This window comes from Podarcis vaucheri, assembly GCF_965113315.1.
Source record: "Podarcis vaucheri genome assembly, chromosome: 12".
Lineage (NCBI taxonomy): Eukaryota > Metazoa > Chordata > Lepidosauria > Squamata > Lacertidae > Podarcis > Podarcis vaucheri.
The window spans coordinates 7,449,900-7,462,229 of record NC_138750.1 but is presented as its reverse complement, the minus strand read 5'-3'; the positions used below and the strand labels follow the sequence as shown (position 1 = coordinate 7,462,229).

General features: G+C 42.0%; 1 protein-coding gene across 2 annotated transcripts in view; it reads left to right on the top strand.

The window, feature by feature from the left end:
• Positions 1-12,330, top strand: part of POU6F2 (POU class 6 homeobox 2) — a 301,009-nt gene that overhangs the window by 123,421 nt on the left and 165,258 nt on the right. The gene's annotated exons all lie outside the window — the stretch shown is intronic.

Genomic DNA, 12,330 nt, shown 5'->3' with positions numbered 1-12,330 from the left:
AGCGTATGCAAAACGACCTGGCCAAGCTAGGCCCTTCAGAAACAACACAGGGCCATTGAGGGCCATTGGCAATGCCAGAGAACTGTCCTTCCCCCTTTGCCCTGAGGTGTGAACAGAGACTGGGGGTTTGGAAGGTTGTCAGGGCAACTGGGTGTGAGGTGACAGGAAAAGGGAGTCTTGAGCTGAGAAGAATATGGCCAGAAAGAATGTGCTCTTTTCCTACAAGTCAGTGGGAAAATGAATTGTTGAATATTTAATAGGAATGGTGAAACTGATAGATTATTGCACCCTGTGTTATGATTTCCCAAGAAGTGGTACGTTTTGCTCTCCCCATATGGCGGTCCATTTAGTCGAAATCCTTTCTGGGCTTTGGCACACATGACAAGGAAAAATCACCATGTAGAATCTATTCATTATACACATGATAACTGGAACTTGGTTTGAGTGAAAATGGTCCTTACCAATCATTATTGAATGCTGATTAAAAGCTGTACAAAGTGATTTTAACTCCCCCAGCAGTTGACTTATAAAATACCCAGTTGGAAAGCAATTAAATGTGGCATGGGTTTCCAGGTACTATGCTTATCTGTAAAACTTTCTGAGAAAGTACTGCTTTCATTGTCATCTTTTATTACTGTTAATACAGAATTATATGTTGAAGTCTCTTTCACTGCAACAATTATATGTTGAAGTCTCTTTCACTGCAATGCGATCACAGAATAAAATTGAAATGTGCCTTCCAATTGACTCATGTCTTTTGAGTTCCTGAATTCATGACACGTGGAGCTTTAATTCATCTTAAAGGGAAGGCTGCAGCTGATATTTTTCTTATTCAATTGTCCAACCAAGGACAACTCCTTAGTAGCACGTGAGAGTTTTACCATGTATTATAATGTGTAGCACAGGCGCATGAAGGAGGTTTCATAATAAAATTTCCCAGCTCTCATCATCTAGGATTCATAGGAGGCCTGTTTGACACATCTCTAGGTAGAGTCTTAATCCTTCAAATGAGAGGATGGAAAGCTTTTGGCATGATAGAGTGGCAAAGATAAATTCATGCATACTTGTCAAGACTGCTTTAGGATTTCTGTGCTTAATGACACCACCTGTAATTCTCATAGTCATAGGATTCCTCCTGTATTTTGAAACTCGCCAATGCACCTTGATTATGGTCTCATCAAAGCAAAAGTTGCCTGAAATCTAGATCTTTGTAATGCAGCCCACACATTGCCCTTTTCTGTAAATTAATTGGGCAAATATTTCGTCACAAGGAGAAGAAAACTATTTACCCCAATCCAGCACCTATTGCAGACAGAAAGGATCTGATACGCCGTGGAATTTCCTCCTTGCAGGAGCCTCCCCTTCCATTTCAATGGAAGTGGAAACATCTGAATATTTCTATGGATTCAGAGCTGCCCTCACCAAGATATTGCATGATGGGGGCAACTTGCATGAGCAGGAGCCGATGGGTCTGTGCATCAGCTACCGATGCCTCTCCTTTTAAGGCCAGTGATAACAGCATAGAGAAAGGCATATCTGTGAGCCAAATGAAGGTGACTGAAAGTTGCATATATGTGTATTTGTACAATCAGTCTGACGCAGTCATTAATACATTTATATCAACTGCAGTGACCCCCACCTTTAAAATCAGGTGGTCTTATTAAAACTTTTGTCAGGATTCCACTCAGGCATTAGAGGCATTAAAGAATTAGGATTTGGAAACTGCCAGAACTTCTCCCAGCATTTTTGGGGCCTTGTGCAGATTTGTTAGAGGGCCTTTGTCAGACTGCTTGTTTTCCTAGAAGAGAAAGAATTCTCAAGAAACTTGTTTGAGTAACCTTGTGCATTATGGCAATAGATAATTCCAAATAGCTTTACTGGCCTTTTCTGCAGCAAGACTGCCACTCTGGCTGAAGAAGTGTGTTGGGTTACTAAAAAAAAAAAAAAAAGAATAGGAAGACAATTGAACTGGCAATGAAGGAGATTGTCAAAGCACACTTAAAGACATTTAAATTGTTCCATTCCTATGCCAAGCGTTCCTTATTAAGCAGATGTCCATTTTGTTCCTCTAACTATAAATTCAGAAATATTTGATGGAAGCAAATTAAATGAGAATGTGTAGGGTCTGGTTCAAGCAAAAGCTCTGTGGAAATTTCATGGGAATTAAAATAACGTTGGTTAGTGAAATTTCAGCATGCGTTCCATATATCACTAGGTTGCCTCAAGCAAAATTTGAGCTCCATTGCAAGAGTCCTACTCAGGTGAAAGAGTATTGCAATGAAAGAGACATCTCTTCACCTTTCCTTCTAGTACTCTCCAGCTCTGCCTAAAGACTCATTTCATCCACGATCCCTCAAATGAGCCAACCCTTAGGCAGTGAGTTCTTTTTTGCCTGAGACAGGGATTCTTAAGACTTTACAAGAAAGAAGAGTCTTTCATTAGGGCTTGTTACACCAGAACACTTGGAGCGGGTGTATGCAACACAGTGACACAATATACCTATATGCAACACAGGATGCAAACCAACACAGAGTCTTGCCTGCCAATCAGTGTTACAAATGAACACGGGTATTCTCAGTGCCTCTGTCCATAGGCACTTCATCCTAATCAGCTTTGCACATTCTGTGATTTTGGTGCAAACTGAGCAGAATATTATTATTTTTTTGAAAAAGCCTCAAATACTGTTTTTTATTCATAACAGCCTAGCCCCTGTACCTATTGGTTTGAAATTTGGCAGACTCAGAAGGGACTACTAGCAGAGGATTTTTGTTGGGGGAGAGCTACGCCCATTACTAGGCTTGCAGATTTCATCCAATTCCGTATGAAAAGTTTATAGCATTTGTTGGCTTCCCATTAAGGCCAGTGGCGGAGGCACCGGAGGCTTTGCAAAACGGTCAAGGCAACCTCAGCCTTGGCTCAGTCTGACGTGAAGCAGAGTTTCAGGCTCCAAGCTGAAGTGGCCCACTATCTCAGCCAACAAGGCGGGTTTCAAAACTGAATACTTTTCTGTGCGCAGCTGTAATAAGAATTTTAACTAAATGTAATAAATCTTATATATGTCTCAGTAATAAATATTTTCCAGTGATGACAGTCTGGCAAATTCATAGACTCAACAAACTGTAGAGTTGGAAGTGGACCCTGGGGGGTCATCTAGTTCAACCTGCAGCAAATTGTTTTCATGTTTGGGTTTCTAATGATATATGAAAAAGACCTGAAAGGCTTTTTCAAAGTGTTTGGCATCCTTTGATTTCCTCCCATCCCCCCCTCTTTTAGCATTTCAGACTGAATGCCCAGCCTTTTAAAAAAAGGAAACGAAAAACCTTTGCAACAATAGGAGATAGCATAGGACAACAGGTTAGGTATGGACCTATGGCGTATTGGGAAATGAAAAAGTTTCATTTGTTATATTGTGGTCTTTGTTTTTTGTTAACATCTATCTAATGCCCAAACTGCTGCAGAAAGAAAGAGTCAGCACTCCTGCCCTTTCTCTGGAAGGGCTGTGAAGGCTCCCAGTCTTGGTCTCTGAATAACAGGCAAACTTTGTCACTGGGAAAGGAAAAAATGGAAAAAGATGAAACTTGACATTTCTTATAGCTGAAAGGTAGAGAAAACAAAGGTTTAGCTCTCTTTTTCCTTGGCTTTTTTTTCTTGCAACCCTTAAAAAATTTTTGTTTTTTTTAAAACAAAACAAAACACAGAGGCTCTTCATTATCCATCATGAGCAATCTCAAAGTGTGCAACTCTCTTAGGGTTGTCTTCTAAGAGTCAATTCAAATTGGTTTTTTCAGATTCAAAATGTTTCCAGTGATAAATGCTTTGCATGTTTGGATACTTACAGAAATATATTCTGTATATATAAGAGCATGAGACCGCTCCTGCTGGACCAAAAATCTATCTAGTCCAGCATCCTGTTTCCAGTGCCAACCAAACCAAATTTTATGTGTCCAGGAACTTCAGAAACAGGGCATGACCTTCTCTGTTATTTGTGCCAGTGATTCACACAAGACAGGATGTCCATTAAGCCACAGGAATCACTTGCAGGCACCCCTTTCTTTATGAAAGAGGGAGCCAAACAGCTGCAATTGAACTCCGCAGATTGTGTTACTAAGGCCCAATTTATACATTAATCACAGTATTAATGGCAGCCATTTCTATGTGGCTGGATCCCATGTCATTCTGGGTATATCTGTCCTGGCTTCAGCCCAGCACACATGGACAGAGGCTGTTTAAGTAGGGGAGATATATTTATTCATGCAAGTAGTGGTACAGACTCCGCATCAGACGCAGCGCTTGGGAGCCACGATTCAGGAGTTCCAGAAGAGGGCAAAAAATTCAGAACTGGATGGAAGTGACAAAGATGTCCCAACACGTTTTCCTGCCCCTCCCAACAGCTTTTGAAGGCAAGGCATGTGCACTCAGTCATGAGATTCATGATGGTTGGCAAGGAAAAAACAGGTATAGAAAGAGAATTCACTGGATGCCAAGATCCAGCTTTGGGGCATGTATTCTGTTGTGAGACAACCCCAGCAGAAATTTAAAATCACAAAACAAAAAGCAAAGTGAAGAGTGAAAATGCAGACAGGCCTTTCAAATATGCCCTTCTGAGTTCCTTCCAAAGTTTCCCACTTGCACCACATGTTTAGTAAGTTAAAAATGATTTCCTTACAAACTTCGAAGGTCAGATTCATGTGCTTTTCCACACAGCAGTCAGAAAACACAGGCAGCAAAACTTAGGTTAGTTCCAAAGTGGAAAAGTCATGCTGTCTGAGCTTGGAGCAACCAGCTGAGACTTCTTTACATATCACAGTTCACATGGTAGACTGGAGGAGCCAATAGACTTGACTTCTTTCTCCCCAGGGTGAGAGGTGGTGACCTAGCTAAGCCTGGCAAGACAGCTTCATGCATGAATTAGACTTAAACATTTTGGTTATATGAGTCCTACAGCTCTCAGTTTATGGGATTGTCAAGATTGCAAGTGTGCACTCTGCCAGGAAAGGTGGGTCTGCTCCCATCTGCAAAGGTGGCACCTAGATCTAGGCAACAAAACAGCACTGTCCTGTTAAGGCTGCTGCCTCCTGTTCAGCTTCCTTCCCCAGCATCCACTGAGGCTCTCAGTTCCGCAGGAAGGTTGGAGGGGAGAGTTGGCATCCCTGCTCCCTCTTCCAAGGGGTGGAAAGTGGAGATCCTCCTCCACCACCCCATTTCAGTTCTCAAGACACTATATGCAGAAAGAAGCCAGCCACCCTGCACTGGCAGGAGGGCATGTTTGCTTTCCAGGCCATGTCTTCCAGTACTGGAAAGAATGATGCCATTGCTCTGAGTCATGAGGTTCCTCGCTACAAAGATTACCAGCCATTTGGACATAGGATTGGTCCCCTGACATCCCAGTGATGTTTGATCAGCTGTAAGTCTCCTTAACCATCAAAACCACTTCAAAAACCAAAACATGGAAGAGGGTTTAATCCAAAGAATATCAGGTGCATTTCATTTTCTTAGCACCTAGGCGTACCTAAGGGATGTGGGTGGTGCTGTGGGTTAAACCACAGAGCCTAGGACTTGCCGATCAGAAGGTCGGCAGTTCGAATCCCCGTGACGGAGTGAGCTCCTGTTGCTCGGTCCCTGCTCCTGCCAACCTAGCAGCTCGAAAAGCACGTCAAAGTGCAAGTAGATAAATAGGTACCGCTCCGGCGGGAAGGTAAATGGCGTTTCTGTGCGCTGCTCTGGTTCGTCAGAAGCGGCTTAGTCATGCTGGCCACATGACCCAGAAGCTGTACGCCGGCTCCCTTGGCCAATAAAGCGAGATGAGCACCCCAACCCCAGAGTCGGCCATGACTGGACCTAATGGTCAAGGTTCCCTTTACCTTTACGCGTACCTAACTGTCTTTAGATTGTGTCCTTATTTAAAAGAGTTTCCTTTCATGTCTGATATGTTTATACATTGTCTTTACTCTGCTATTACTTCACATCATGCTCTGTGAGAAGGTACTGCAGACAGACGGCTAAAAACGAATCCAAAAGGTAAAGGTGCATTTTAAATGCACCTCTTTTTGCCGTAGAAACAAAACAAATTGAAGGCTTAAGGTCATACAAATGAGGTAGTGGGGAAGGTGGAGAAGATGAGGAGGAATAAGGCAATTTAGAGCACGTGGAGGAAAGAGAATCCAAATATGGGACAAAAATATCTGTGCGAGGGAGCGCCCAGTGATGCTTTCTTTAGAACATATTGACAGCATTCAGGCTCTTTGAAAAACTCCATAAACGGATCAAAATGAGAAACGCTCCCCGCACACACACCGCTTACAAGTTGTAACTGAAAGAGTTTTAAAACTTCATTTTGGTCATTGTATTGTAAGATAAGGAAAAAACAGCATCAATCCATTGTAAAAATCTTTTTTTATATATATAGTTCACGTTTAAAGTCAATAAGAATTAGGTATGGATTCTTCATGTGAGCTTTCCTTAGTTTTGATTAATCCTTTTGGGATAAATTCTACAAGCAAACACATCAATACTTTTGCTTAGGTGAGTGTTCCCAGCAGAGGCAGTGGGTGAAATCCTACCTGTGTTAATAGCCCATCTCAAAATGGCTGTTTGCTTCAAAGGAAGCAGGATTACACCCAGTGAGCATCCTCCCATCACCCAATGGGCATTACTTATGACTAGAAAATACCCAGCAGTATACTCTGGCCAGAACTAACTTCTGTGTCAATAGCATCCTTATGTGTCCAGTGGAAAGAAAGTGATCTCTTTCCAATAGAGCCTCATTCAGATTTCCTGGAAGAGTCTGCTTTATTTCCATTTTATTAAATATTGCCTAGCTTGTCCATGTACCAATTTCAAGTGTGTTTTCAGAACGCATCTTTCTTTATTTATTGTAATCTGTGAATATTGTATTTTACAGTCTGTAAATTAGATATGAGATTTAATGCACTGGCAAAACACAAGAGTGTTAGAAAATGTTCAGATCCAGCAGGGAAACCACAGGGATGTTTAAAGCTTGATGCATATAATGTTAATATTACGTTACATGCTGTGCTATTCCACCGGATGCTTATGGCAAATGTCTATAGGGAGAATCAGTTCCAAAGATTTCATTTTCAATAAACAGATTATGCAGTTCCACCATATACAATTAAAGAGGTAGTAATGAAATGGTTATAAAATCCCCTGTCACTCCATCGTTGTTTTTTAATTTTGTAAATAACATCAGGAGCAATCTGCTGGGAAGTGCTTATGTATTTATTTATTATTGATTTTTTTATCAAAAAATACATTTAACATTACTTGTTATTGCAAATCTAGTCCTAGGGATGGCAAGACGATGAAGTATTTCCACAATATTAAATGTCAGGTGCTTGGGGGAATTGCAGCAGAATATCCTTTTATAAGAATATGTTAAATATTAATGGCCAGTGATTACAGAAATTAATTTAAAGCCACAGTTAATTTTCAAGTAGAAACTTTTCATAGCTTTATTCCTTTGTTGCAAACAATGCATATTTAAAATAGATTCCCTTGGTGAATATTTTGAGTTACTGCTGAATTATCCTGTCTCTTGACTGGATTTCTGCCTGCCACACACAAGGTTTCCCAGACCCATTGGTGTACCCATGACAATAGAGATGTATTGCAAGGGAAAGAAGAATGTATAGGAAAGAGAGAAAAGGGATATTTTATTACAGAATGGACAAAATCCGTCAAATGGTTATTTGTAACTAAGTGCCCCGAGTTAGTCGTGGCTAAGGCATACTTACCTGGGAGTAAATCCTACTGCAGTAAACATGGTCTGGGCTGCAGTCTCTGCTATAGATGAAATTAACTTGCATTAGGTGTTGACCAATGCTTTTGAGGGAAAATGTAAAACTTGCTTCACTTTACTTAAGGATAGGATTTATAACATTTTGGTTGCAAAAGAAAACATTTTTGTTTTTCAAAGCACAGATACCCTTTATGTACAATACCCTTTTAGTTCTCTTTGAATAATTTCTCTGCTTCTTCATTACTGGAAGGAAGAAACAATATTGGAATCTTATAATGTATGATCACCACCCCATGTTTTCTGATATTAGTACAAAAGCCCTGAAGTATTCTAAGCTGAAGGCAGTAAGGGTTCGTCATGTGGGAAAAGTTGACATCTTATGGCTTTTCTACAAATTGGGCATGCATATTCCCTTGCTCTTATTTATAAATAACACATATTTACTTATTTATTAGTAGGATTGATTTATATGCCACTAGTCAGGCCAAAATATCAGACCCAGAGAAGGGCCTCTAAGATTAATCTCTATCAGGGGACAAATGTTAAGTGCTGTTTTATAAGGAAAAGTGAACATAGTGTTTATGGAGTGGCTAAATGAGATGTGGTCTTGCTAAGATTGAGTATTTCAAATTTTATAGCACAGTAGAGTAATCAGCACTTTTTGTTATGCCAGCAAGGTTTTAATGAACAGATCACAATCTGTATTTTTTCAGATTTTACAACTTCTATTTTAAAACCAATTTCAGTGCCCATTTTGTTATAATAGGAGATCCCTATTTTCTCTGGAGAAATGTTGGAGGGTATGAAACAAAGTATAACTAAGTATTTGACTTCCATACTGTACAAACAAAATATGAGAAAGTGTGGGAAGTGGAATTCTACAAGTTGCCAAGACCAGAGCCAAAGAAATAGTCAACTTAGCAGATGAATGTTATAATGTGCAATGCTGAATAAAAATATTTCAAAGTTATCGCCAATATATTGGAATAAAATGTGTGGCTACTGTTCCAGGAAATTTCCAAAGGTGAGCACAGGCTATGGTTCTGCAAAGTAGTCCTGAGTTAGACACAGTACAGGAAATGGATGGATGAGGCAGGCTTAAAACTGGGTTATAAAACAGTGCAATTGCTTGGCTTTCTGGTTTTACCAGAAACCTGGTTGAAAGAATACTTGTGGAAAAGGATGCAACTGAATTATAAAAAGGAACAATAGGCTACGTAGACTCTTAGTATCCTTATTCAGAAACTACTCACCGTATGTTGCAAGAACGCATAGAGGTGCAACATATGGCGGGTAGTTTCTGAATAAGGGTAGTAGGAGTCTACTGTAGCCTATTGTTTCTCTTTATACAGTGGTACCTCTGGTTGCGAACAGGATTTGTTCTGGAGGTCCGTTTGCAACATGAAAAGACCGCAACCTGAAGCGGCGTATCTGCGCAGGTGTGCGGCGCGATTTGGCGCTTGTGCGCATGTGCAAAGTTCAATTTAACGCTTCTGCGCATGTGCGAGCAGCGAAACCCAAAAGTAAACCTTTCCGGTACTTCCGGGTAGCCGCGGGACGCAACATGAAAAAAATTAGTATGAAGCAAATGTAACATGAGGTATGACTGTAATTCAGTTACATCCTTTTCCACAATTATTCTTTCAACCAGGTTTCTGCAGCCGGGGGCAGAATGAGCCATCCATGGCGGACATTTGGCGCACTGGCTGCCCGTGACTCCCAAGCCTCCCCCAAGCTGTCGAAACGAAGGGGGAAGGGGGGGAATGCCACCGGCAAAGTGGCGCAGCTCCCCCCCTTTACCCCAACAGCTCGGGGTAGGCTTGGGAGTCACGGGCAGGCGGCGTGCCGAATGTCACCCCTCTCAGTGAGGGCACCCGGGGTGGTCCGCTCCCACCCCCCTTCCTATGCCAGCATACAAAGGTCTGGAGGTGAAGGTGGAGGAGACAAGAGATGTTTCGTTGGGACTAGCAGCACATACAATCCTTCTGACTGCCCCCATGCATTCTTGTAACACATAAAGGATCGCTTCTGAACAGGGCTATTGTTTGGCAAAATATACTGTAGGCATGGTGTGAGGTACTTGCATGTTTCACAATAATCCTTATCCTTGGAAGCGGAAGGAGACTCGCATCTCTGCTGTGAGAAGTAAAGGCTGGAGTAACTTTCTAGGCTCTGGTCCAGAGTACACATGGCATTCACCAGGGCTGCAGTGTTCTCCCCGTAGCAAGTTGCACCTTTGCAGCACACACCACACTGGCTACAGATGGCGTGGAGCACAAATGGGAAAGCTCATTATCTCATGACAGTAAATGGTGCTGTGAGTGGCTGGTGCTGGAGAGCTCTTTATGGCAGTGCCAATTCCACGAGACAAATATAACATGCAGCCTTTGACTTAAAAGAACCCTGCATGCTCTTACACTTCAAGACTGCAGAATCATAGATATCATATTATTAATTATCAGTTATTGAATTTGTTAGTCGCTGTATACGTAAAATAAATGCCTCAAAGTGACTTAAAATGCAAACAGCTAAAAGCCAAATGATGCACAGTAAAAAAAAAAGCCTAAATATGATCATTCCATAAGAAGGGCAAGTCCTGTTCCACCCAACTAAAAGATGAGCACACTAGTAGAGGCTAACTTGCGCACCAAAAACCTTGGTAAATAAAAATGCCTTTGCCTGGCACCTAAAAGCTGGCAGTGGTGGCACCAGGCATGTTTCCAGGGTCTCCCCAAAGCCGAGGAGCCACCACTGGAAAAGGCTGCCTTGTGTAGTTCTCTTCCCCACCTCCCTTGGACAAGGCACACTGAGAAGGGCCTCAGACGGAGTCTGCAGGGTCCCGGCTGGTTCATGAGAAGAGAGATGGTCCTTGAGGTATTGGGGTCCTGAGCAACATAAAGCCTTATAACCAGCAATTTAAATTGAGCCTGGAAACTAATTCAGGCCAGAATCAGTATAATATCTGGCAACAAGATGGTCCCTCACAGCTGCCACCACATCTTTCGCTCAGGACAAGTACCAGCTCATCCTCCTCTCTGAGCTCAGCAGAGCAGTGGGGGAAATGGGGACATTCTGGAATCAAATCAAATCAGAAGCCGGCTTTCATAATTCCAGGTTCATCCCTGGAAAATCAGGACACTTGGAGGGTATGCAAGATGTCTTCAAAGGCCCCACATATAGCACATTGCAGTACTCTAACTAGAGGTTACCACAGCATGGACAGCTGAAGCAGGCGATCTCTGTCTAGCTAGGATCCCACCAGCAGAAGCTGGTAGGAGGTACTCCATGCCACTGAGGACACTTGTGCCTCCAGTGACAACAGTGGATCCAGACGAAGCCCCAGACTGCAGACCTTGACCTCTTCCAAAAGAGGGTTGAACAAAACCCATCCAGTCTAGGGAACTACCTAGTCCTTCAGTCTTGCCTGGATTTTTCATTTGTAGATTGGTATAAGTGTGTTTGGTGTCTCACTCTCATCAAAAGATTGATGCAAGCATGTCCAAAGTCCGTTTCAGAGGCCTAATCTGGCCTGCTGGTCGATTAAATCCGGCCGCCGTGGCTGTATATGTCCTGGGGTAAAATCCTAAAAATAGCTCAACAACTTTGGTCAGCCCTCACGCATGTTCATGTCATCAAATCTGGCCCTCTTTGAAAAAAAGGTTTGGCACCCCTAATGTATGATAGGTAGAAAGTGAGGAGCCAAACTGCTTCTACTCAATTTAACCTGGCACAATTTCTTAACTTTCTTAAACCCACTTCTTGAGATTTCACAATCTCCTAATTACCCAACTAGGGACACGGGTGGCGCTGTGGGTTAAAACCACAGACTTGCTGATCAGAAGGTCGGTGGTTCGAATCCCCGTGACAGGGTGAGCTCCTGTTGTTCAGTCCCTTCTCCTGCCAACCTAGCTGTTCGAAAGCATGCAAAAAGTGCAAGTAGATAAATAGGTATCACTCCGGCGGGAAGGTAAACGGCGTTTCCGTGCACTGCTCTGGTTCGCCAGAAGCTGCTTAGTCATGCTGGCCACATGACCCGGAAGCTGTACGCCAACTCCCTCTCAGCTCTTTGTTTTGTTGATGCCCTTTTTCTGTACTGAAATTTGCAAATAGAATTAATTTAAAAACCAGGGCTGGGGGCAGGAGGCAAAACTCCCTGATCCAGGAAGCCTTCTTATTGATGGCATCTGACATTACTACTAGTAAAGATTACCGTATTTACTTGAATGTAATGCACACCTTTTTTGGCCAAATTATGTCACGAAAATCAGAGTGCCTATTAGATTTGATGGCACATTAGATTTGCGTAAATATGGTATTTCATCATTATCATTATTACTAATCCATGTGTAAAAGGCATTGTGAAAAATTATACAAATATCCGGATTCCTATACTAAAAGAACCAACTAATTGGATGTGTGTTGTATAGGCCTTATCTTGATAACTCCCGTATGAGGGTTATATGCATACAGTTTAAAGGCTTAGTTTTTTTAATGGCTAAGTTAGAAACTTCTGAAAAAACCTAGTTTATAATCGGAACTGCTGACACAACCTTGCAATAGAGGTGCTAGGC